At 40.8% G+C, this 27,996-nt stretch overlaps 1 long non-coding RNA gene across 1 annotated transcript; it reads left to right on the top strand.

The window, feature by feature from the left end:
• LOC125344319 lies at positions 1–27,996 on the top strand. Its single transcript, XR_007209462.1, has 6 exons — positions 1–62; positions 14,766–14,918; positions 22,310–22,423; positions 23,422–23,505; positions 26,843–27,048; positions 27,149–27,996. It is a non-coding gene; the product is annotated as an uncharacterized LOC125344319 (long non-coding RNA).

Below are 27,996 nucleotides of genomic sequence, written 5' to 3' on the forward strand. Positions count from 1 at the left end.
GACGTCATCAATGGCGACCCTGAGGACCCGATCGGCTTTTTAATGGAGAACAACGGGATCTGGTGAGAATAGCAAGGTCTCACCTCCAGGTGTGTGGACTCTGCTGAGAGTTTGGGTGATTTTGTGGGGGGCTGAAATTCCGTGGGGCATGGGGAGACTCAGGGATCCCATACTGAACTCGGCTTTGTGGGAGGTTTAGTGACCAGGAGAGATGAGGACGCTCCTGGCACCAGGGAATAGGAGAGGTGGAGAGGGGCAGTAATGCTGGGAAGGCATCTCTGAACACAGCGGCCCAATCTGTGTGATGGGGGTGAGAATGTGCACCAACAGGATCGCTTGGACCTTCAGCTATGATAGAATCATCACTAATGTCCGTATAAATTCAGGCCACTTATTCTTTTTCATATTCATTGTTAGGAGATGATAAAAGAAAAAACAATGACCCTCATGAAAGCCAGACACGAGTGGCTCATGCCTGTAATATGGGTTGAGATCTGAATATTGTGATTCAAAGCCAGCCTGGACAGGAAAACCCATGAGACTCCTATCTCCAATTAAGCACCCCAAACCGAGAAGTAGAACTGTAGCTCAAGAGGTAGAGTACTAGCCTTGAGCCCCAAAGCTCAGAGACAGCACCCAGGCCCCAGGACCAGGAATTCAAGCCCCAAGGACTGACAACAAATAACCTTTTGTATCTTCTGATTACTAAACCGTGTCTATGCCGTTGGTCACTTATTAGAGCCTAGCATGATGCAGGGAACCTAGTTCCTCCCAGCAGCTCTTATCTGGTGATTGAGGTCATATCAGTTGACCAAACAAGGCAGGTTTGAGGACTTGGATGATGATGACTACATAAGCTTCTGATCTGTGAAAGAGCAGTACTTAGGGGACCCTCACCACTTTCATTCCCACTTAGAGTGTCAGATCTCTCACCAGCGAAGTCATAAAATATGTTGTGGAATCTTCCCTTGACACTCACAAATTGGCCTGACAAAATATGTTACTTTGATCTCATCATTGTATGCATCAGTGGCTACATAATATAAGTTACTTTGATCTCATCATTGTATGCATCAGTGGCTACATCCTATATAATAGCCCTTGAGTACTTTGTCATAGAGCAGTGAACATTTTGAGGAAGGAAAGTGATTTTTACATGCATTTGTAATAAGTACGTGCATTTTCTGACTGTACAAATAATATTCAGTGACCCTATGTTTGATTACCTATATGTGATTACTTATATATGTGGTTACTTACATATATCTAATTATATTAATTATATGTGTATGTATGTGTGTACATATATATATATATAGAGAGAGAGAGAGAGAGAGAGAGAGCGTATCACACTCTCTCTTGGCTTTTTAATTAGCTCTACCATTTGAGCCACTGTTCCACTTCTGGCTTTTTGCTGGTTATTGTAGATAAAGGTCTCAAGGATTTTCTGCCTGGGCTGGCTTTATATATTGTTTTTTTTGAACAAAATTCCTGGCTCATAACTCCTTACCCATCTATGCTACAGATGCTAGAATTTCTCTTCCCCAAGATGGGTCATAGAAACTCTAATCTTCCTGTTCTCTTTTTTTTGCCAGTCCTGGGGCTTCAACTCTGGGCCTGAGCACTGTCCCTGGCTTCTTTTGCTCAAGGCTAGCACTATGCCACTTAAGTCACAGTGACACTTCTGGCTTTCCTATATATGTGGTGCTGAGGAATCAAACCCAGGGCTTCATGTATGTGAGGCAAGTACTCTACCACTAGGCCATATTCCCAGTCCCTTCTTGTTCCTTTTTTTTTTTTATCATGGACCTGGCCATCAAGAAATTTTTTGGGGCTGGGATACTTTCAGCTTAAAGAAAACTTTGTTCACAGAATGGGGAGGGAAGTACTTCTAGGAAAGAATTGATATTACAATCTCAAATTGCCAGAATGACTTAGTAAGTACACATTTCCACTCCCATCTGAGATGTACGTTATTTCTATGTATAGAAGGAGAAAAACTCTCAGAACTCATTCCCTCCTACTGCTGTTCAACAGCATGTTTCTGACTTGAGGTGTGTAAAATTTTCACCAGCGACCAAGCAAGCAGTGCTGAAACAGTGAACACTAGCTGGGTGTCCTCTAGTTCAATTTGATTTTGACACTATCATATGTTGAGAGCTCAATATCAAAGACTGCCTTTCCCTACTTCAGATGCAATTCACAATACCCAGGTTGTTTTACTTACATTTCTGACCCAACCAGTTCCCACAACCCCCTCCTCAGGTTTCATGAACTTACTTGAGCAGTTCATAGAACTAAGCAAAATGTGTTAACTTGTGTATTATAATGGATATTAAAAAGGTTACAGATTAAAAAAAAAACTTGTAGGGCGAAGAATGGGAGAAGGCACTCAGAAATTCTATGCCTTCTTTGAATACTATACTCCAGGAATCTTCATCTGTTCATCTACTTAGAAGCTTGTGAAAACCAGCTCTTTTGGATTTTTTTAAATAATTTTTTTCTTTATTGTCAAAGTGAAGTAGAGAGGGGTTACAGTTTTTTGTTTTTGTTTTTGTTTTTTTCCCCCAGTGTGAGGGCTTGAACTCAGGGCCTGAGCACTGTCCCTAGCTTCTTTTTTGCTCAAGGCTAGCACTCTACCACTTGAGCCACAGCACCATTTCTGGCTTTTTCTGTGTATGTGGTGCTGTGGAATCGAACCCAGGGCTTCATGCATGCTAGGCAAGCACTCTACCATTAGGCCACATTCTCAGCCCAGGTTACAGTTTCATATGTGAGGCAGTGAGTATATTTCTTATCCAACTTGTTACCTCCTCCCTCCCTCCCCACCCCCCGCTTCCTACCTCCCTCTTTCCCTCTCCCCCTCATGAGTTGTATATCATTGTTGCAATCATTTTCAACATGCCATATGAAACAGTACCCTTTTTTTTCTTTCGTATTCCCTTCCCGTGATTTTACCCCTGCAATCACTGTATCTGGTCTTATTACCCTGGATACTGTATACATGTGTATAAGAACTAAGGAAGAGAAAGGAAATACCAAAATCAAGAGACAGAGGATAAAAAGGCAAACCATTCCAAAAGCAATACTTACAAAACCATTTGGTGTAAACAACTGTATAACTCCTCATGTGTGTTTTTTTTGAGGGGGGGAGGAGCTGTCAAAGGGCTTTAACTGTGCACTTGAGAGCAGTCCCTGAGCTCTTCAGCTCTATACCACTTGAGCCACAGCACCATTTCCAGTTTTCTGGTGGTTAATTGGAGATAAGAGTCTCATGGACTTTTCTGCCCTGGCTGGCTTTAAACCGTGATCATCAGATCTCAGCCTCCTGAGTAGCTAAGATTAGAGGCATGAGCCACTGGTGCCTGGCTATGGATTTTTTTAAATAGAGGCTTCATTACATAGATACAATTGATAGATGGAAAACTATGCACAAATGTGACAGGACAAAAACAATAGAATCTAATGCTAACAGACTGGATGGGGAAACCACAAAGGCCTGCTCAGATTTTTCTTGGCAACTCTATACGGCCTTTTGATCTGTGGCAGGACACTTATTGAAATGAGAGTTTTATGATCTACTATCAGACCGGATAGGTCAGATAACTTTTTTGGTCAGTCATGTCCCTGAGCTCTTTTGCTCAATGCTAGCACTCTACCACTTTGATCAACAGCTCCACTTCCAGTTTCCTAGTGGTTAATTGGAGGTAACAGCCTCATAGACTTTCCTCCCCAGGCTGGCTTTGAACCATGATCCTCAGATATCAGCCTCCTGAGTAACTAGGATTATAGTTGTGAGCCACCAGGGCCCAGCTCAGAAAATTTCTTTTTTTTTTTTTTGCCAGTTCTGGGCCTTAATATTTTAAGAATAAGAATTACCCCAACTTTTGGCTCTTATACTGATACTACATTCCACATTTCCACATTCCCTAAATAACCAATTACTCATGTGCAACATTAACTAATTTCCTAGAATGTAATGGGTTTTTTGCCAGTCCTGGGGCTTGGACTCAGGGACTGAGCACTGTCCCTGCTTCTTTTTGCTCAAGGCTAGCACTCTACCATTTTAGACACAGTGCCACTTCTTGCTTTTTCTATATATGTGGTGCTGAGGAATCGAATCCAGAGCTTCATGCATACGAGGCAAGCACTCTACAACTATGCCATATTCCCAGCCCCTTGGCTTTCCTTTTGTATGCAATATTTGAGTGTTCTTTTTGTGGTATTGGGGATTGAATTTAGGGCCCCATATATGCTAAGCAGGTGTTCCCGCAATGAACTATCTGTCCAGAACTTGAGTCTCATTTTTAAAAATAAAAGCTGCTATGGACATTTATGTCTATCTTTGCATGGGCATATGCTTTCTAGGGTAAACACTTAGAAGTATACTCAATGGCTAGAAAATATGGCAAATGTAAGATTAACATTATAACAATGTGTCATACCATTTTCTCCACTCGAAGAATATGAGGTTTCCGTCTTCCACAACCTAACCCAACACTTAGTACACTCAGTTCTTTTAATTTTAGCCATTTACAGAGGGGCATAATGCTAGCTCATTGTTTTCATCTGTATTTCCTTAATGAAGAGTGCTTCAAAGGGTATTTTTGTTGGTGAATTTTTTGTTACAATATTTTGCCCATTTTCTTGTTTGAGGATCTGTGCTCTTATTCAGGATTGGAGATATTCTGTGTTCTGGATACAAGTCTATAAGGTGTTGAATTTGCATTTTTTTGTGTTGATCCTAGGGCCAGAACTCAGAGTGTTATCTTTGAGCTTTTTTACTCAAGGTCAGTACTCTCCCACTTGAGCCACAGCTCCACTTCCAGCCTTTTGGTGGATAATTGGCAATAAGAGACTCAGACTTTTCTGCCAGGCTGACTTGGAACTGCTACCCTCAAATCTCAACCTCTTCAGAATCTAGGATTACAGGTATACACTGATACTTGTTGAATTTGCAAATATTTTTCCTTCAGCGGCTTCTCTTTTCATTGTCTCAGCAGAATCTTTGGAGGAACAGAAGTTTTGTCTTTTCATGTTGAGGGAGTCCAGTTTATTAATTTGTTCATTCATGGTTTGGATGGTACTATAGGTGTCATATGTAAGAAATTGTCACCTAATCCAAGGCCACTGGGATTTTTCCTGTAGTTTCTCCTACAAATTTTTATAGTTCTAGCTTCTATATTTAAGTCTTTGCTCATCTTGAGTTCACATTTGTGTATGTTGTGATGCTTGAGTCATGGTTTTTATTTGTTCATATAGAAGTAAGCTTGTTACGGGACTATTTGTTGAAAAGGCTATCTCCTTTCTCCATTCAACTTCCTTTGTCTTTTATCCAAAATCACTTGTGTATGTATGTACACATTCTGCATTCTTTGTCCTTTTGGTACACATTTTTATCTTGATGCTTATATGGTACTGTTTTGACTACTGTGGCTTTATAATTCTTGACATTCAATAGTGTGGGAGAATAAGGGAGAGTACTGTAAGGGGTGAGTCTGTTAAAAATACATCACATGCATATATGGATATGTCAAAATGAAACACACTTCTACAACTAATCTTATAACAATACTTATAAAAATGTGGGAAGAAATAGAAATAACCAGAAAAAAAGAAATTCAATAGTGTTTTCTCTCCAACATTGCTTTTTCAAAATTGTTTTTAATTGTTTAGGTTATTTACATTTGTAGATGATTTTTTTTCTGCCGGTCCTGGGTCTTGGACTCGGGGCCTGAGCACTGTCCCTGGCTTCTTTTTGCTCAAGGCTAGAACTCTACCACTTGAGCCGCTTCCGGCTTTTTCTGTGTATGTGTTGCTGAGGAATCGAACCCAGGGCTTCATGCATGCAAGGCAAGCACTCTACCGCTAAGCCATATTCCCAGCCCCGCATTTGTACATGATTTTTAGAATAAACCTGTTAACTTTTTAAAAGTGCATTCTAGGGGTTGCTCCGAATCTATAGATCACTTTGAAAAGACGAGATATGTTAATAGACCAGAATATCCTGAGTCAAGTGATGAGAATGTGTCCCTTCATTCATTTATGTCTTTAACTTCTCTCAAGAATATTTTTTTGTTTGTTTGGCCAGTCCTGGGGCTTGAACTCAGGGCCTGAACACTGTCTCTGGCTTCCATTTGCTCAAGGCTAGTACTCTACCTCTTAAGCCACAGAGCCACTTCCGACTAGCAATCGAACCCAGGACTTCATGTATAGGAGGCAAGCACTCTACCACTAGGCCATATTCCCAACCCCTATCAATAGCATTTTATAGCTGGGCACCAGTGGCTCATGACGCAAATCCTAGCTGTTCAAGTGGCTGAGGTCTGACAATTCAGGTGCAAAGCCAGCCAAGGCAGACAACTCAGACAAATCCTCTTGACTCTTATCTCTAGTTAATCAGGAAAAAGCCAGAAGTGGACATGTGGCTCAAGTAGTAGAGCACCAGCATTAAGCATAAGAGCCAAGTGAGAGACTAAGAACCTGAGTTCAAGCTCCTGTATTGGCACCAAAAAGAAAATAAAAGAACATCTTACAGTACTTAATGTACAGAACTTGCACATATGTGAACAAATTGTCCCAGTGCAGTTTATCCTTTAAAAAAATCATCAGTCATAGGGCTTGAACTCTGGGCCTGGACACTCCCTGAGCTCTTTTTGCTCAAGGCTACCACTCTCTACCACTTTGAGCAGCAGCTCCACTTCTGCTTTTTTGGTGTTTAATTGGAGATAAGTGTCTCATGGACTTTCCTTCCTGGCCTGGCTTTGAACAGTAATCCTCAGATCTCAGCCTCATGAGCATCTAGGATTACAGGCATGAGCCACCAGCACCTGGCTATATTTCTTCCTTTTTGATGGTAATATAAATGCCAGTACTTTTTTTTGCTAGTCCTGGGACTTGAACTCAGGGCCTGGGCACTATTCCTGAGCTTCTTTTGCTCAAGGCTAGCACTCTACAACTTGAGCCACAGGGCCGTTTCTGTTTTTTTCTGTATATGTGGTGCTGAGGAATCAAACCCAGGGCTTCATGTATACGAGGCGAGCACTCTACCACTAAGCCACATTCCCAGCCCTAAATGCCAGTACTTTTAATAACAATTTCTTTATGTTATGTTTTCAATGAATAGTCAGAAGCCAAATATTTAACACTAATTTCTATGGAATCTTTGTATCTGAATCTTTTTGAAAGTACAGGCTATTGTCGGACAGAAAATATACTTAATGTCTATATTAGCTTTCTCCAGGGAAACAGAATCAGTAAGACATACATAATATTTATATAAATAAATACATTTATTTTAATATGTAAAATATTTCCCCCCTCTGGCAAGTCCAAATTCTGATGGTGGAAGCCAGTGAAATTCAGAGTCAGGAAAGAGTTGAAGTTTGAGTCCAGAAGCAGTTTAGTAGTGACTAGAAGAACCAATATTGTAGATGAAATCCAATGAGTGAGCTGGCAGTATTCCTTCATCATTGGGCATTTTATTCAACTTAGGCCTCCAGCTGATAGATAATGCCCTTGGCATTATGGAACGCAATTTGCTTTATTTAGTCTATTGATTTAAATGTAAATATTATCTAAAAATACCTGCACAGAAACATTTAGAATAATGTTCCTCCAAATATGTGGGCACAGTACCTCAGTCAGTTAGCTTAGCATACACAATTAAACCCCACAACATTTGTTTGCTTGAATTACTATTATCAACATTTCAAAGTCATTGGCAATTATTCAAACTAGGAAAAACATTGCATGGGACAGTGTACATGTCAACTTCTGGAAAATCAGTAACTAAAATAAAGTAGTAGCTCTTGATGCTCACAACTGAGTTGTGCAGTTTTCCTTTTTATTCTCAGGCAAATCTGCCTTGATGAACTCCTGGGTTCTTGGATGGTGAGATATAGAGAGTGTACATATCTGTGTGTATTATTGAAGTGGTGAGGAGTATTTTTAGTGAGAAATATTTGAGGTTAATTACTGTGAGTTATGTCAGTCATATTTAGTTCCTAGCACAATTTAGGAAATGAATGGAGAGTGATAGTCTGATTTTTCTCAGCTTTCCTTGGCCAGCATGGTTACCATGGTGACTGAGTGACTGCTGTGGGATTTAGTACAGAATGAGCATCCATTTGTGATTCTTGAATTATTTCTTATTATAATAGTTGTCAAGAATTGCTTTGATAATTTTGCCTTTCCTTCTGGATTTATTAATTGACATTTGACTATTGGATGGAGCTATACTTGTATTGATATGACTCAGAAGAGTGCTTTTTGCTCAGTTACAGCTATTTCATTTGATGCTCAATTTGTCCTAACTTTGGTCAGTGGAAGTCCCTTCAAGTTGGCTTTAATGTTCATTTTAATTTTTTGTCTGCTATGGGGCAAACTCAGGGTCTGGGCACTGAAATGTTTTGCTCTGGGCTAGTCCTCTACCAGTCCACTACCAGTCCTCTACCAGTGCCACTTACGGTTTTATGGTGGTTAATTGGAGATAGAGTCTCACAGACTTTCCTGCTTGATCTGGCTTTGAATTGTGATCCTCAGATCTCAGCCTCCTGAGTAGCTAGGGTTATAGGCATGTGCTGCCACAGCCTGGCTAATTTGTTTTTTTCTGTACTGATTGTGTGAATTCAAGGTTTTATGCCTCATAGGCTGGCACTATACCACTGAGCCATGCCTCCCTCCATGCCTTTTACTGGTTATTTTTAGGATAGTGTCTGGCCTTGAACTGCAATTCTCCCATTCTCAACCTCCCAAGTAGCAAGGAATTACAGATTTGAGCCACCATATCCAGCTTTGATTTTCTTGGTTTTGGATAAGGTCTTCATGTGTAGCCAAGGTTGCCTCAAACTTGAGATCTTCCTACCCTGGCCTTCCCAGCGCTGGAATTACAGGCATGCACCTCCATGGTTAGTACACAGACTTCACCATCGAATTTATATTTCAGTGCCTATTTGATATTTCCCTAGAATTCCATCTAGGAATTCCCCTCATCTTTGTAGAAGGGAAATAATTATGACTACCTAAGAGCGTTACTTTAAAGATTTAAAGAATAAAGAAGGGGAGCTTTAGCTCAAGTTGGTAAAGCTCTAGACTTGAGCAAAAAAGGCTCAGGCATATTGCCTGACCTCTGAGGTCAAGCCCCAGGACCAGCACAAAAGATAAAAAAGATTTAGCCTTTAAATACAAATCTGAAAATTAACATCTTGTAAAAGCTGAACACATACTAGTTTTCTAGCTCAACTTAGTGTCCTTTATTATATGCTTGCAATACCTCTAATGTTAACATAATAGCATGTTGGCCAGAGAGAATGCTTAGAAATGTAACATCAAATAGGGATGAAATTATTGAATGATATTTTAAAAATGTATTTAATTGACAAAGATCATATATAGTATGATGATTTGGTATATGCTTGCATTGTATAATATTTGTCACGGTTGAATAAATGAACACATCTATAATTACCCATAGTGTACTTCAGATTCCCCAGAACTTATTCATCTTTTAACCATAAATTTACATCTTTTAATCAACACCTTGTTTTCCTAACCCCTTCCCTCAATCCTTGGAAAACCCATTCTAATGTTTCTTATGAGTTTACATTTTGTTGTTTGTTTTGTTTTTGTTTCAAGCCTGGGGCTTGTACTCAGGACCTGGGTGCTGCCCCTGAGTCACAGCTCCACTTTCAGCTTGTTGATGGTTAATTGGAAATAAGAGTCTCATGGAATTACCTTCCCAGGCTAGCTTCAAACCACAATCCTGAACTCTTAGCTTCCTGAGTATCTAGGATTACAGGCATGAATCACTGTTACCCAGTTTGAGTTTACCTTTTTTAACTATCATATATAAGTGTCTCTGGTTTGGTTCATCTAGTCTATGTCTTCTACATCCATGTGGCAAATGGGAGAATTTCCTTCCTTTTTATGGTTGAATAATATCCTTATTGTGTGTGTGTGTGTATATATATATATATATATATGCTTATGTATGTAATATACATTTTGTTTACATATTCATTTGTTGGTGGACACTTAGATTTCCCCCGTATCTCTTCTACTGTTTATAATACTGCAGTGAACCTAGAAGTTCAGATAATGCCCTTGAATTTTGTGATGACTGCATAGTAGTTCTATTTTTAAATTTTTTTACCCAATTTTTGCCAAACTGCATTCCCATTAACAGTACACAAGCAGTTTCCTTTTACCATGTCATTGCCAACAGTATCATTTTGGTAATAACTATTCTCATAAGTGTGAGGTGCTATTTTATTTTTTTTATGCTAGTATCTGGGCTTGAACTCAGTGCCTCCAGTTCTTGCCTAGGTTTTTTATTTGTTCGCAGTTGATGCCTTACCACTTGAACCAAGCCTCTAGTCCATCATTTTGGCTAGATAATTAGAGTCTCTTGAACTTTTCTGCTTAAATTTCCAATCAAGATTTTCCCATCTCAGCTTTCCAAGTAGCTAAGATTATAGACAGAGCCACCAATGTGCACCTGTGAATGATTCTTTTAACACACTGTTCAATTGTTTGCTAGTGTTTTGATGAAGTATTTGAGTTATTCAGGATATTGTCCTACAATTTTTTTTCTTATAGTATTCTTGCCTGACATTGTAGTCAGAAAGGATACTAGATGTGATATCTGACTTTCTAGATTTGTCAGGACTTTTCTTGTGGCTTAGATATGATTTTCTCTGGAGCATTTTTTTTACATGTGATTGAGGAAAACATATTCTGCTGCTGTTACAGGTCTCTCTTGGCACTGGGTCTGGCTTGTACAGTCACCTGCAGTGGCAGTGGCCTTGGAGTCTGATGAGTGGTTTCCATGGGGACTGAGGCCTGAAGAACAAGCACTCATGGACAGGCTCTATCTCTGTGATCCAGGGTGGGATTGGACCTGATGTCTGGAGTTCAAGCATCCTTACTGCTATTTTCTGGCAGTACCAGAGATACAGATGTTTGTGAAGGAATGAATCCATAGCTATGAGAAAAGTTAGAGTGGCCTAACATTAGGGCAGGGTCTAGCTCTCCATGGTGGCTGAAAGAGTGCCTGGAGAATAGATATGAGTAGCAAGGGCTTGAATTTAGGGCCTAGGATGTATGTATGGATGGGCACAATGCAGCCCTGGAACAAGGGTCTGGAGTGTGAACACTCACAGAAGAGCTATAGCTCTAGATCTGGCTCCTTTTCCAATGAAGCACACAATGCCTTAACAGTGGCTACTACCTATGAGGAAGATAGGGTATACATCTGTGTCTTCTGCTCTGGAATTTCTTTGTGATAATAGCTCTTGGTTAGTGGCACAACATGCTGGATTCCTCTGTGGAGCTGTCTTTTGGGGACCTTGAGGGTTCTACTGTGTGACTGATAGCAATAATTATTTTTTTTTTTGGTTTTTGGTTTTGTTTGCCAGTCCTGGTGCTTGAACTCAGGGCCTGAGCACTGTCCCTGGCTTCTTGTTGCTTAAGGCTAGCACTCTACCACTTGAGCACAATGCCACTTCTGGCTTTTTCTGTATATGTGGTACTGAGGAATCGAACCCAGGGCTTCATGCACGCTAGTCAAGCACTCTACCACTAGGTCACATTCCCAGCCCCAGCAATAACTTCTAATTTATTCTTTGTTCCTAGCCACCTTTAGGCTTTGCGGGCATACTGATCTCATCAGAGACCCATTCCATATTAATACTTTCTGGGGTTTGCTCCATTGTTTCACTGTAAGCTTTTTCATTTCTTTTTGGCAGTACTAGGGTTTGAACTCAGGACCTCATGCTTGCTCATCTTGATAAATTAGTTGATGCTGTACCACTGGAGCCATGCCTCCAGCCCTCCTTCTGGGCTGGCTTTGAACCACAATTCTCAAATCTCAGCCCCCTGACTACTTAGGATTACAGATGTGAGCCATTGCATTTAGCTTTGTTAACCATTTTTATAGTTTCTCTTTAATGTTGTATTATTTCATTACATGGTTTCACAGTAGATCCTGACTACTTCATGGAAAAGCAAGAAGGAAGAAACATAAGGAAAATAAATGTACATTTAATTGTCAATAATGGGACTTGCAATGTATGTCTCCTTGTCATGTGTAACTGTTTATACTTGCTAAAATAAGTGTGCTCATTTTCCTCCATTTATATGCTCTAGGGAGCATAGACATACATAGTCACTTTAAAAAATCTAATGTTTTAAAGTCTTAAGAACTTCCCAGGTAGTAATTATCCTAAAGCAATGTACATCTTCTCATTTTTCTTAGCCTGATTTCCCATCTTTCATACATATTGTTACTCATTACAGTTTTGCCTCTACACCTGGAACCTCATCGGAAGCATCCATTTTAGTGAAAGAAGACACTGTTTTTTTTAGGAGTTGATTTACATTTAACTAGATTACCACCCAAATCCTTTGGTTGGTTTAGGGCTGCAGCACATCTAGAACTTGACCTGGTTTTCCATGACAAGTGCTGGGCATGTGTGTGTTTTTCCTTTCTTCTATTGCTTTTAGTTGCATTAGGAAGGTCTCCTGGAAAGTTATTTCATTTCCCATGTCACCACTTTTGGGGACCCTGGACCAATAAAATTGAGACTCAGCTTTTACCCCAAATTCTGCAATGCTAGTGTCTCCCTTTCTGGTGGGATCTGGGTAATTTCACACACCTTCTCTCACCAGTGGCAGTCAATGTTGGGCTAAATAGAAGTTAAAAAAGAAGCCTCCTGCCAGTTGAGGGGGCTTTTATTTGGGAGAATTTGTGGAAAAGTATGCTGTGAATCTCCTTGGGCCTCATGAACTTCCCTGACATCCAGGAAGTAGAGACAGTTAGCTGGTAAATGTAAGGCTCATTTGAGAGATGTTGCTGCTCTTCCGGTGTCTGGTAATTTTCCTGAATCTGACCAACTGCTGTTGTCATGTAGATTCATGCATACATTAGTTCCAAGGCCACTCTATTATATTATCTTAGCTTAGGGCTTTTTGCATTCTATTGTGCTACTATATTTCTGTAGGAAAGGATGAGGATAGTTATTTACTTTTGTACTTTTCATATCCTAAACCAAGACATTTTTGTTGTAAATAAAAACAAAAGGTACAGCCAGGAGCCAGTGGCTCATGCCTCTACTCCTAACTACTCAGGAGGCTGAGACCTCGGCAGCCTGGGCAGAAAAGTCCCTGTGAGCCACTTATCTCTAATTCACCACTTAGGAACTGGAAGTGGCACTGTGGCTCAAAGTGGTAGAGCAAAGAGAGCCCAGTGCCCAGGCTCTGAGTTCAAGCCCTATTACAGACCAAAAAACAAAACAAAACAAAAAACCCAGAAAATATACTGAAGGCAAAAAAGCACTAAAACTTTTATAATTTTGTTGCTTTTGAATAAACATGATAAAAATGTAAATATATAATGAAAGAAAAGTTTGTCTTCCATCTGAGTGCCTTTGGCTCACATCTGTGATCCTAGCTACCCAGGAGGCTGAGATCTGAGGATCAAAGTTCAAAGCCAGCCTGGCCAGGAAAGTCAATGAGACTCTCATTCCCTGTTAACCACCAAAAAAGTCAGAAGTGGAGCTGTAGCTAACTAACTTGGTAGAGTGCTAGCCTTGAGCAAAATAAGGCCCAGGACTACACACAAAAGACGTTTTTCATTCAAATGAACTTTTATGAATATAAACTTAAACCCTCTTCAGAAGCTAATACAACATTTAAGATCCAGAGTCAGATAGCATACTACTTATTCTCTTTGGCAAATGTTTGTTTGTTTGTTTTTTTGGCCAGTCCTGGGGCTTGAACTCAAGGCCTGAGCATTGTCCCTGGCTTCTTTTTGCTCCAGGCTAGCACTCTGCCAACTTGAGTCACAGCACCACTTCTGGCCTTTTCTATATATGTGGTGCTGAGGAATCGAACTTTGGGCTTCATGTATACGAGGCAAGCATTCTTGCCACTAGGCTATATTCCCAGCCCCAATGTTTTGTTTGTTTGTTTGTTTGTTTTAAATAACAAGCATAACATGAGTGAATGGCCAGCAATGTAAATTCATATAACAATAAAAAGGTTCTTAGGAGCCTTAATGGTCAAATGAGAATCTTGATTCAGATGATTAAGATGTATTGCCAATTTCTTCAGTGAAGGACACTGGGATACTGTCAATAGTGCTAATCCTCTTCGCAACCTGTAAGCAGAAACTAAAAATCACACCATTTTAAAAGTAAGGGAAGGGCCTGGTGGCTCATGCCTTTAATCCTAGCTACTCACGAGGCTGAGATCTGAGGATTGTGGTTCAAAGCCATCCCTGGAAGAAAGTCTGTGATAGAGACTCTTATTTCCAATTAACTACCAAAAAGCGAGAAGTGGCGTTGTGGCTCAAATGAAATAGTGCCAGCTTTGAGGAAAAAAAAAAGTTCAGAAACAGTGCCCAGGCCCTGAGTTCAAATTCCAGGATAGCACAAAACAATTTCCCAAATATAATACCTAATGAAAGTCCTGCTAATGTTTTCATTTTATTATATTGTTCCACAAGTTTTCTAATGTATTGGATTATGTACCATGTATGAGTGAATTTTTGTATTTCTGTAGCAAGCGTAGGATTGCATTTTAGTTTTCCATCTACTTTTATCACCACAGTGGGTTAAATTATATCCCATAATGAGATATGTCCAAGTGTTAGTCCCCAGTACCAAAAACTACAACCTTATTTAGAAATGGAGTCTGTGCACGTGTAATTTAGGATCTTAAGATGACATCATCCCTAAATCCAACAACTGTTGTCTTTGTAACAGAAATAACAGAGGAATTTGACATGTGCTACCACAAACCAAGGCAAGCTGGAACCACCAGAAGCTGCAAGAGCCAACGGCAGACTCTGTTCTCTGAGCCTTCAGAGGGAGCGAGACCTGCGGATACATTGATTGGGATTTCCAGACTCCAGAACTGTGAGAGAATAAATTTCTGTTGTTTTCTATAATGAATCTATGGCAATTTGTTAGGGCAGCATTAACAATATATCCCAAATGTCCTTGTTTATGAATAAAGATCCTGCTTTATCATGACAGTAAGGAAAGGAATCCCCATTGATATGTAAACCAAATGCACAGAATACCAAGTCCTGTGTCATGGTAGCACATCACCAATCTTTTTAAAGTTTTTAGACAAAGATTTTCTAAGTTTCCCAGGCAGGGCTTGAACTTGTCATGTTCCCTGCCTCAGCTTCCTTTGAACCTGGGATTGCAGCCATTTGCCACCTGGCTGGCTTAAAATGTGGCTAGTTTCTTATTTATGAAATGCTTTAAAATGTTTTAACCTATTTATATTCACAACACCCTCACAAGGTAGATACTTTGGCTAATTTAGGGGCAGAGACCTTTTTTTCTGCCAAGGGCCATTTTTATATGTATAACATCATTGTCAAGCCATAGAAAATTATCATTACTGGCAGAAGGCCATGGGCAGCCACTGAGAAGTACACAAGAAGAATATGTGCCTGTCCTGTCCTGTCCTGAATGATTTTGGGGGCCTTACCTGGCTCAGGGGCCAGATGTCCTCAACCGCTGTAGGAGAGTGAGAACGTTGCTCAATACCACATAGTTACAGTGTAGGACAGCAAAGTGTACTACCCAGTGAATCATATAAAAGTTGGCACAAGTTTAAGTACCATATCGTTTTTTGTTTGTGGATGCCAGTCTTGAGACTTGAACTCCGGGGGCCTGGGTGCCGTCCCTGAGATTTTTGCTCAAGGATAGTATTCTACTACTTGAGCCACAGCTCCACTTCTGGTTTATTTGTGGTTAAATGCTAAGACTTTCCAGCCATAGCTGGTTTTGAACTGCAGTCCTCAGATCTCACCCTCTTTAGTTGCTAGGATTATAGTCATAAGGCACAAGCACCAGCCTATGTATGGTATCTTTTAAAGTACTATGTCATTCTTATAAGATGGATTCTGTTGTAAATCCTCATTGTTTAGGAGAAAAGCTAGAGAAAGATAATGATTGTGCCCAGGACTAAACAGTTAAGAATGGGACAGCTTGCATTTGTACCAGGACAGCATGCTCTGGAGCCTTGGGAATTGTCAACCATATACTGTTAAGGGAGAGAAACCATCTGTACAAATATATTTTAAGACATCATTAAAAATAATACTCAACATATTAGTATATTTATTTAAACAGCCATACTAATGATGAAAAATGGTTTATGGTCTTGTTGAGAGCATGATCATTGCAGTGATGGGGATAGCAGCCAAATGCCCTGGGATAAGGAGTGGAAAGAGAAAAACATGAGCAGGGAATATAGAGAACTCTTTTGAAACTTCGAGTTTGAAGGAGAGAGAGGAGATTGTATGGATCCTTTACACTAAATGTATAAAGAGGTTCCCAGGGGGGATTTTTGAATATCTGTGATTGTTTTTGAAATGTGTGCAAGTTTACATGTTAACATGAAACAAATTTTATTTTCATTATAACATTAATGAGATACCTTTAATAGGACACTGTTGGTTTTAAAGCTCAATAAATAGTTATTGGAAAATGAAAGAATGGGCTAATGTGTTTCAAAAAATGCTAATAACTCTTGTGTATATTTTTTTCCTCAAAGGAGGCAGCAGATTGATGAAATCCTGGTGTGATATGACTAGGTAATGTAGGTTCTGAAAACATGGTACTAGAGACAGAGGACAGGTCTAGAATTTTCCTATAAATACGTTAACATGTCAAGCAGTCCAGGATCAACCATTGAGCCCCTCTTCCTTGGTATAATCTGTCACTGACCTCCCCAGATCAGGCCTTGACTTCTCAACTTAGTGACATGCCTTCCGGTTTGCTCAGACACGTGATGTGAACAGCTCTTAGCAGATTATGAAAAGCTCAAGAATGGGAAGAACATTTTGTCTCCTAAGGCTTTGAACTCAAAGCATATCAGAGAGTTCTACTTGCTTTGTTAGTTGCCTATGTTCTCATTAGGAGAAACAATAATAAATGAATTTTTACAAAGCTTGACTGAGCCCTGACACTCAGCCAACTCTTATGTGTCCCAAAATTTCGAGGGCCATTGAAATTTCACTTCATGCTATGGATCCTGGAACATGTTTTGTAAGTTACCCTTCGGTCAGTTTAGAAAGAATGGCATGGCCAGTCCTATTTCAGAGATGAGCAAGGTTTGGTTCACAGAGTCTTAATCACTTTTCTAGGTCAGTGGCAGGCTTGGGAGGAGTCCATCCCTCACTTGCCTGAGAGGACTCGCACTCACAGATGCAGTCTTATCTCAGTTTAGGTGGTGGGGAAAGGCTGGACCCAATCTCAGTCTTAGCTATCCTAGATAATGATAGGTGCAGGGAACAAATGCAGAAAATTTAGCAGTTCCAACTGATTTCCAAAGTTCAGAACATTCTGGCTATTATCTTCAAGTCAGGTTCCCAACCTACAAGATTCCCAACCTTTATTCAGTCTCCTGATCTGAGACACTCAAAATTAGTCTTTACTATGGCCACCAGATGATACCCATTTTCACTTTACTTTTAATTTTTTTAAGGAAAAGGAATACATCTTGCAAAGAGCAACACATGTGATGAAATGGATTAATATGATACCAGTTACGTTTGGAAAATTCATGTGTGTATTAGAGCAGCTCTGTTTGCCTATTGACATTCACTGATTTATCTCTTCCAATGTAGCTGAGTGGTCTATACTGTTAGAGAGCAGTGTCTTCACTCTCAATTACCCTACATTATTATTATTAATAATAATATTAGTATTATTATCTTTCTGTGCCCATCCTGAGGCTTGTACCCAGGACTTGGGTGCTGTCCCTGAGTGTTTGTGCTCAAGACTAGTGCTCTACCACTTGAACCACAGTTCCATTTCTGGCTTTTTTGGTGGTTAGTTGAAGATAAGAGTCTCATAGACTTTCCTGCCTGGGCGGGCTTTGTACCACAATCCTCAGATGTCAGATTTAGCTAAGGTGACAGATATGAGCCTATAGTGCCTGGCTTATTTTATTATCTTTAAGGAGTTGTAAAAACAGGTACCAATTTAACATGTCTGTTTATAAGTACAATGTATCTTGGTCAATATTACCCCCTTCATTATTTGACCCTACACTCTTATAGGCCTCTTGGATCTTCTCCCATCTCACTTAATCACCTCACTCCACCACACTATAATAAAGATGCCCAGACCCTCTTCAGTTGCCCCCTTCTCTCTGTTAGTCACCTTCTACAGTCTTCTGTGTCTGCTGGTAATGTCCAAAGTGCAGAAGAACTATCTAGTATTTAATTAGCATATGCCTATACATTATTCTGTTTTCATGCGTGTACTAGTCCTAGGGCTTGAGCTCAGGGCCTGAGCATTTTTCCTGAGCTTTGATCAAGGTTAGTGCTGTAACACTTGAGCCGCGGTTCCACTTCTGGTTTTTTGGTAGTTAATTGGCGATAAGAGTCTCATGGGCTTTCATTTGGGCTGGCTTATAACCTCAAACCCTCAGATATCAGACTCCTCAGGAGCCAGGATTATGGGCATGAACTACCAGCACCTGGCTTACAATATTCTTTTGTACCAGTATTTTTCAAAAGAATTAGAATAATTCTGAGCTGGTCATTGCCTCAACCTGTAATCCTAGTTATTTGAAAGGTAGAGATGGGGGGTTGTAGTTGAAGTTTAGCCTGGGCAAAAAAACATTTGCAACACTCCACCTTGACCAATAGCCTCAAGCAATGGCGCATATCTATTGTCATTGCAGGGAAGCACAAATTCTGAGGTTCACTTACCCAGGCTGGCCTGAGCATAAAGCCAAGAAACTACCTTGAAAATAACCAACACAAAAAGAGGCTAGCAGAGTGATTCAAGTGGTAGAATGCCCACCTAGAAAACACAAGACCTTGACTTTAAGCCCAAGCAGCATCAAAACAAATTAGAATCATTTTATGAAAGCTAGTTTTAAGGGCACTATTTTTCTGCTTATTGTAGGGGTTTCTTTGTACAGACATTTGATATTGGTACTCTCCTGCCACCTGATGGAAGAAGTCTGAACTGCAGTTTGAATACAGCTGCGCCAGAAGGTAGGAGGGAGGGGCTGTGGGCCCACCCCACAGAGCTTTCTGGAAATCTGGGTGGATCCAGGGAACATTGTCAGTGTACAGGGATACTGAGCGCCTTCAGATACAAAGTGTAGCCCATCGTTATCATGAAGAGAAAGCTCTATACAGGAGGAATGAAATGCAGCTTTATTTTACACTGAAAGTCTTTTTTTTTTTTTTTTGGCCAGTCCTGGGCCTTGGACTCAGGGCCTGAGCACTGTCCCTGGCTTCTTCCCGCTCAAGGCTAGCACTCTGCCACTTGAGCCACAGCGCTGCTTCCGGCCGTTTTCTGTATATGTGGTGCTGGGGAATCGAACCTAGGGCCTCGTGTATCCGAGGCAGGCACTCTTGCCACTAGGCTATATCCCCAGCCCCTGAAAGTCTTAATAAATAGCTAAAGGCATAAATGGACAAAAAATGAATCCAGGCCACTTGTGTTCTTTGTCACCTGCATTTGTCTTTATTATGTCTATATTTTCATGTAAATATATTTTGTGTTAACACTTTAATTTTTTACAACATAATTTTAGTTGTTTTGAATTTTACATCAAGGGGTTATGATAAAAATTCAGTACTCTACCATTTTAAAATTATGAACTACAGTATAGCACCTTTGACCATATATATGTAAGTATACTTGTGAGTATTTCTTTATAACAAGTTTCTAAAATATTCTTTCAAAAATTTAAAATGTACATTGTTTTACATTAACACAATACATTCTGAATATTATTATGAATGCATCTTACTAACAATATAAAAATGTGTTCTTCACATACTGGCTATAATGTGATCAAATGCTAATCTGATTGGCCACAAACCAGCTCTCATTGTTTCCATTAATTTTCTTTTTGTCAGTCACTGAGTTTGATCTCGGCCTGGCTGCTGTCCCTGAGCTCTTCAAATCAAGGCTAGTGCTCTACCACTTTAGCCACAGTTCCACTTCCGGTTTTCAGGTGGTTAACTGGAGATAAGAGTCTCACAGATTTTCCTTCCCAGGCTGGCTTTGAACTATGATCCTCAGATCGCAGCCTCCTGAGTAACTAGGATTACAGGCATGAGCCACTACCAGTGCCCGGCTAAAATCCATTTTTTTTTTAGAAGTGAAATAATCACTTTTCCTAACCTGTTGTTACGTGGAATCCCCTCTTCCTACAGACCTTGAATGCTTGTACTCTATGAATGCTTGTAAGGTGAGATGAACATGTCCTGTTTGAATGGCGAGAGCTGTAGTGATGCCAGAATGTAATGTGTGTGCGTGAGTGTGTGGGCATGTGCACACAAGCACACCAATACTGGACTTTGAAATTAGGATCTCCTCAAACTTTTTGAGATAAGTGCTCTGTTTCCTTTTGATCATTTGGTATATATTAATCATTTCTCCTGTTTTAGTGTCTTGACATTCTCACTTGGTGCAGATTACTAAATTTGGGTCACGGTGACATAATGCCTGTTTTCCTTGAGCATCCTTTGAAAAGGATGGGGTTCACCAGATGCTCAAAATAGATATTGCTCGGTCAAGCCAGTGGCTCCCATCACCTACTCCTAGCTATTGAGGAAGTGGATATCAGGAGGACTTCAATTCAAGAGCCTGGGCAGAACCTGTGTGTGGGTGAAGGCATTTCCATCAATATAAAGCTCGAGGGCTGGGAATGTGGCTTAGTGGTAGAGTGTTTGCCTAGCATGCATGAAGTCTTGGGTTTGATTCCTCAGCACCACATACACAGAAAAAGCCAGAAGTGGATGCTGTGGCTCAAGTGGTAGACTGCTAGCCTTGAGCAAAGAGAAGACAGGGACAGTGCTCTGGCCCCGAGTGCAAGCCCAGGACTGGCAAAAAAAAAAAAAAGCTTGATGTGGTGATATGGGCCTGCATTATCTGAGCTATGCAAGAAACATAAATAGCATCACAAGTCTAGGCTGGTTGGAACATAAATGCAAAGTCCTCTTTGAAAAATAACCAAAGAAAAGGAGCTGAGCCATCATGGCTCAAGTATACAGAACCTGCTCAGTAAGTGTGAGGGAGACTCTGAATTCAACCCCTGTATTGACTCCCTCAAGGAAATATTTGTTGCTTCCTTAAGATATGAATGTTTCTTTTTTAAGCTTTCTGTGATCAAAAGAATCATTGTCTCAAATGTTTTCTCCACCGTTCCTAGGGTTTAGTAATCATTTGGGCAAGGTTGGAGATTTTAATTTTCTGTATGCTACATCTCTATGAGGGAGTGTGAGCACAAAGGCCTTTATGCTTCTACTCAAGCTATTTATTGATACAGTGTTTTTTTGTACTTTCTGGCTTTTTCCCTCCTATTCCTATCCTGCCTTACCTCTACCCCTTTCCATTCCTTCATTGTTTTTGTATTCCATTAACCTCTCTTCCTAAATTCAAGTCCAGAAGTGAAGGAAGATAATTTTGCAGCTAGCAAACCTTATAAATGGACCCCTACCAGCAACCTTCACTGTCCTGAAGACAGACTACTATAAGACAGACTACACAGTTAACCACACACACTCCATTTTTCAGTGTTGGTACCAGCGCTTGAACTCTGCTTTCATTTAACTGCCTTTCTTGCTCATTTGAGCCATGTGTCTAGTTTGGGATTTTTGCTGGTTAATTAGAGATGGCGTCTTTTGGCCCAGACTGGCTTAAACTGTGTTTTCCAGGTCTTAGCCTTTTGAGTAGCTGCGGTTACAGACATGAGCCACCAGTGCCCAGCATGAACTTTTGAGTATGCATTTATGTAGATAGATGTTTTCATCTCTCTTTGAGCCTAGGAGTGGAATTTCTGGGCATGCAGTAGCTCCATGATTATCTCTCTGAGGAATTGCTGCAATGCTTTCATGACCTGGAAAGTCATGAGGAACACAGGCTTACTTGATCATCTTTCTTAATGTCAGCTTGTTCTTTTCTTATGGGTTTAGGGAAAGAATGCTACAGGGTGGAAGTGCCCTTCGCATCCCACCATATCTGAGAACATGTGATATACTTATGACATCACTGGTGACAATAACCTTTGCACTTAAGGCATGGTACAGTGATTATCCTCCATTTCCCTAAAGGGATCATGGAGAAACTATGGAAAACACTGTATTTTACTCTTTTTACAGTGCGTCCATGCCATGTTTATGTGGTGAGATGAGTGGGGATGGGGAGTGAACAGATTATATCATTTCTATTCTATGGAAGTCACTACCACCGAATTTCTTGTTCATCATGCTTTCTTTTTGTCTTATTTCACCCCCTGTTTTACATGAGAGAAGGATGTTTCCTTTGAGCCCTGGAAGGGTAAGAACCAATCCTTACTTTCCATGTGCTGTGCACGATGCTGGAATGATTTATGGGAGATCTCCTTGGGCAAATGTTCTCAACTCATAGTAAGTCCCTTCACTCTTAACTTCACATGGAAGTACATAAATGTGATATGTGTGAATGCCATTGCTTTGTGGCAGAGTGGTACAAGCCCAACACAAGTGGAGGCCAAGCACATGGAGGATGAGCCAGCGCCCAGTTCTTGGCCTCTTGGGCCTGAGTTTCCTCATCCTGTTCTCATGCCAGACATGTGTCATCATTCTGTTCTGGCTCAGGGGCCCCTGCTGTCATAAAGGGCTGTATAGAAGGAATGAGGAAGGGACAGGGCAGATAGAGAGCCAGAGGGTGGCCCCTGGAGGACCTGCTGTTTTCTGCCCTCATCCCTTGGAGGAGTTGGGAAAAGGACAAAAATCATCACCCTGTTTCCTGTTAATCCACACACTGTCACCTTCCTAACTTCTTCTACAGTAAAACTCGGGGACCAACCAGTACACACATGACCCCACTTTTGTGTCTCATGGCCCAAAGGATTTCATCTCCACTACCATCTTCCTTACCATGAAGGGCTGTTGAGTGAGTGCCCATGGGGTACGATACTGGGGAATCTGAAAACAGTCATCTTTCAGATGGGAAGCTGCTGGTTATACTGGGTGAAAGCAAGAAATGGATCCTCATTCCCATGTGAGTACTTGTGTGCAGATGGTCTTAGTCTCTGTGAGTTGAGCTTGGCCATCTGTGAAATGAGCCTCACTGTACGTTTGTAACTCTACCTGAGGGGAAATGAGGAAACCTCTCAAGTGTCCATGGGGCACATGGCCCTTTGTCACGTATCAATCCTGGCCCATCCCTAAGGGGCAGACACCAATGACCTGAACCACGAGCTTTGATGCTTAAAGCACCAATGGAAAGAGAGCAACAAGCTCTGAGATATATCCCAGAATATGTGAACTTTAGGTCAGTGCTAAGGAATGCACTTAATTACCTGGGTGGGTTGGGGAAGGGGAGAGCCACAACACCTTTTGTCTACTGCTCTGCTTTCTTATCCCCTTATTTTACCATCTAGTTTGACACTGGAGGAGCAGTTTCCCATTGACTCCAGGGGAAAAGGGACATGTCAGAGCAGGGCAACACGGATGCTGGACCAAGGGTGAGTCAGAAGACCAGATATCCCTCACTAAAGGAATTTCAGTGAGTCACTTCTACTGTGTTGACTTCATCCTAATTCAATGGTACGCTATAGCAGCTGCCTGAACATTGAGTTAGAAAACAGTTGAGTCTGGATACCACTGTAGAAGTTTGGGTGATATTTTTAAAAATGCATGTCCATGGAACAGGCAAAAAAATCTCAAATTGTGTCCAGTGATGCTCACCCTTCTGTAATCCCCTCCCCTACCCCCATCACAGGGGCAGAAACTGGGAAGAGAATGAGATATCATCACTTCCATGATTTTGTTCTCTTGTGTAGCAAAAGGAAGATATTCTGGATGGGTTTGACCTAATTAAACTCTTTGAAAGCAGAGAATTTTCACTGGCTATTCAGAGGAGAGGAAGTCAGAGATTTAAACCACATGAAGCATTTAATGAAGCACTGCTGGATGGGAGATAGGGGGGTACATGATAGAGAAATGGGTAGTCCCTAGGCACTAAGAGCACCCCCTGGATGACAGCCATCAAGGGAATGGAGACTTCAGTCCAAGAGACATTGGGGAATGATTTCTATGGCAACAAGAATGGTATTGGAACTAGATTTTTACCTAAAGCCTACAGATGACACCTCATTGAGCTTATTCTGATGCCATAGACTCCAGGCTTGTGAGACTCGGAGCAGAGAATGACGTTATGTCCTGCTAGACTTCTGACCTACGGGTCTGGTGCTAAAGAGGGGTAGATGTCAGTCACTGTGCTTGTGATTAAACGCCTAAAAATCAATTCATTTCAGTTAAGTCAAACCCACACTGAATGCATATGTATGTGTTTGTGTATGTAGCCTAATTAAAAAGAATATATCCCATGATAAAAGCTTCTATCAGTACATGATGGGGCTGAAGTTTATAAATAGATTATAGTAATATTTCAAAACATTCTTATATTTTCTAAACAGGCAATGGATTAGTTGTTAATCAGAGCCAAAACATATTAGAACTTCACACAAGTAGAATACATTAAATTTCTGACTTTTCAAAAGATGTATTTCATAACATAATAGGCAAATGTATGAATACAACTGCAGTTATGAGGTAAAACTACTGTTTGATTACTTCTCCCCTCTGAGGGAGCCTTTACTGAGAACTTCCTGTGTAGTCATGAATACATCCTTAAACAAAACACATAGCTGCTTCACGTATTTTAGCTCTAGGTATGTAAAACATTTATTTATCAATTGTTGAAATGTTTTATTCTAAGTTATGTCTCTGAAACATGCCTTGTTATGTGGCTTTGGGATATTTTCACAGTGTAGCCATGGTGAGTTACAAAACTTGTACACATGCTTGAGATTCTCTAAGTGGAGATCAGAGAGAGCGACAGCTATTGAGCGCCATTCAACTCTCTCACAGATGCTGCTAGGTGTGTCTACAAAGAAATTATAGCCCTTTTTCAGAGGTATATGGAATTGTCATGACCCTACAATTTCAATGTAATCAGGACACAATGTAAATGCAAACTCAATTATCAGGTTTTCTTGTTAGACCCTAAAATTATTCCAAGACATAACGGGGGCAAAAATAAGACTATTTACAAATGCATATGTGAAATATAATCATTAATAAGGAAATTAAACAGGGTAAAAGGAATCCTATAACCGGATATCAGATCAACAAATCCTTTGAAACTGAAAAACTGCGTGTGTCTACAAAAGCAGGTGCTCGCCTTTGTAGTTGGCGTATAGTAGAGAGTTTAAAATTTAGCAAAAAAAAAAAAAAAAGGAACATTCAAATATCTACATATACATGTTGTTTGACAAAGCAGTCTTATATGTGGGACTTTAACCACCCAGTGTAGTCTGGAAAAGCCTCTCCCACCATCACTCATCCAGTCACACTGCTTAGACCTGAGATGAGCATTTCGCTGTCTGGTTCAGTGCCTCAGGCTTCTCGACCCTGAGTCATCCATCATACTTCAATCCAAAAGGAAAATGTAAATCATAACTAAATGACCAGCTTTAATGGCCTATACATAGAGCTACCCCTAGTGTTAACACAGAATGGTGTTCAAGTCTTTGGGACTTGTGAACCTCCCCCAATTCCTGCCTAGGAGAAATTTCCCTCCACTTCTGTCTTTTGAGGCCTTCCTTTACCAGCCATATACAAGCAGCCAAATAGCCCAATATGCCTATTTTTTATGCCAGTCTTAGAGAGCTTGAACTCAGGGCTTGGGGACTGTCCCTGAGCTCTTCAGCTCAAGACTAGTGCTGTACTTCTTGAGCCACAGTACCACTTCCTGTTTTCTGGTGGTTAAGGAGCTAGGAGTCTCACAAACTATCCTGCCGGGGCTGACTTGGAATCGTAATCCTTGCATCTTAGCCTTCTGTGTAGCTAGGATTACAGATTTAGCTACCAGCACCTGGCTTCCCTCACAATTTTAAATTTTCATAAAAGGTGGAAGAAACAATGGTTTTAAATGGCTTCTACTTCCTGGTCTTCAATAAACCTTCCATTATGTAAGAGAAAGAGCACCAAGCCTGATCACTGCGAGAAATGTTAAGGTGAACATGAGAATAGAGATTAGCCATGACAAAGCAGCATATGTTTTGAAACATTCGTTTTAGATCTGTCAGCAGTCATATGAGATGTTCAGGCTGGCAAGTGTTCTCAGTGGTGAATAACCACTTTGTCATGCAGGTCATGTTTTGTAGGCACATACATGCATGAAGAGAGCCTAGTAAATACTTTACTGGTAGCATTGTGAGGAAGGTTAGGTCCAGTCAATAATGTGAATAATCTGGCACTTCCTACAGTGCAATAAGTATTAGCTGCCTTTCCCCCCTCAAAGCAGAGAATTTATGTGGCTCCTTTACCTAATTCCTCAGCTAGGGTCCCTTTATCAGGGTGCAGATCAAGAGATCATCTTAGTTGTCCTTTTCTAAATTCTCAGCTGAGACTTTTTTTTTGTGGGGCTGGGGGTTGAACCTAGGGATTTGCAGATAGTAGGCAAGATCTCTACCACTGTGCTACATCTTCAGCCTCCTTAGCTGAAGCTTTGTTGTTGGTGGAAATAGGACTGATGTATCAAAGGCTACTGTTGTTATTAAGTTATAACGACAAAGACTGTAGATAAAGGATAAACCTACCTGAAACCAACTGTGTATGCATTGCCCTTTCATCCTACCAATACTAGCTAATATTAGCTTTTGTTTGTACTAAGAATCCCACATGGTCATTAAATTCACAGATTAACGACCTGGGGAGAATTCTGCCTACTGCCCCCTTCAGTATCTCAAATTATAATTTCTCTAATGCGTATGTTTACTGCATATGCTTTCTCAGGTGGTCTGAAGTCTGAAGGCGTTTGCCTTCTGGGAAAAGCGAGGGCACTGCAGGGAGGACTGTGGGAGGCATTTTCAGTCTGTAGAACTGCATGTACATCATTGTTGCCATAGAAACCCGACGTCATCATGGAAGCCCTGCTGAGTTTTCAATGCATCAATGCAGACCTATGTGATCAGATTAAAAGAACTGGGGCCCACCTCTAGGTACTCCAAGTAGGCAAAGGATTTGGATGCCCAGGGTGGGGGTTGAACTTCCCTAAGGGATGAGGATCCTGGACTCAACTCAGCTGTTTTCCTGCTTCAGGACTGGGAGGTCTTGAGATGCTGAGAGATGAGGGACCCTCCAGCCCCAGGGAGTATGGTGTCCTGCTCCACGGTGTCCAGAAGCTTTTGTGGCACAGGAGGATAATACCAGGAAGAAAGCACTGAGTCAAGCATCCCCCTCTTTGTAGTGGGGGTAAGAATGTTCACCCACAGGATCACTGGGACCTTCAGTAATTACCCACACATATGTAGCAAAACCATAGCCCCGTGGTTATTATGGGATCATCAGTGTCTGTATAAATTCACATCACTTTGTTCTCTCATTCCTCTCTCCTCATCCCCCCTCGCACTTTCCTTCTTACCTCATTGCCTACTCTTTTTGTGCCAGTACTAGGACTTGAACTCTCTACCGCTTGAGCCTTACTCCCACTTCCTGATTCTTGGTGGTTAATTGGAAATAAGAATCTCAGGTCTTAAATGCTAAATTACTAGGACCGAGGGCTCTTAACAGAGCTTGCTAACTAATACTCTCCCTTGAAATGGCTTTTTTAAAAAAGATAAAGAAAAGAATAAAATGAAAAAAGCAGGCACTCTGTAGAGAAGAAACACTAAGTTGAGAAGTTATCTGAGAAAAAGCAAGCACTGAAGCCCATCTGTTATCCCTATGCACAGAGATATCTCCATATTTTAGATAATAAGCATTCATCTTGGCTACATAAAACCTTTGCTGAAGGGTTGGGGCATTCTAGTGGATCAAGTGTTATTCCCCAGCTACTCTGGAGGCTGAGTTCTGGTGGTCACGGTTGAAAGCCAGAAATGGGAACAAAGTCCCTTGTGAAACTTATCTCTACTAAACTACTAATTAAAGCTGTAAGTGGAGCTGTGCCT

This window comes from Perognathus longimembris, chromosome 28 (genome assembly GCF_023159225.1).
Source record: "Perognathus longimembris pacificus isolate PPM17 chromosome 28, ASM2315922v1, whole genome shotgun sequence".
Taxonomy (NCBI): domain Eukaryota; kingdom Metazoa; phylum Chordata; class Mammalia; order Rodentia; family Heteromyidae; genus Perognathus; species Perognathus longimembris.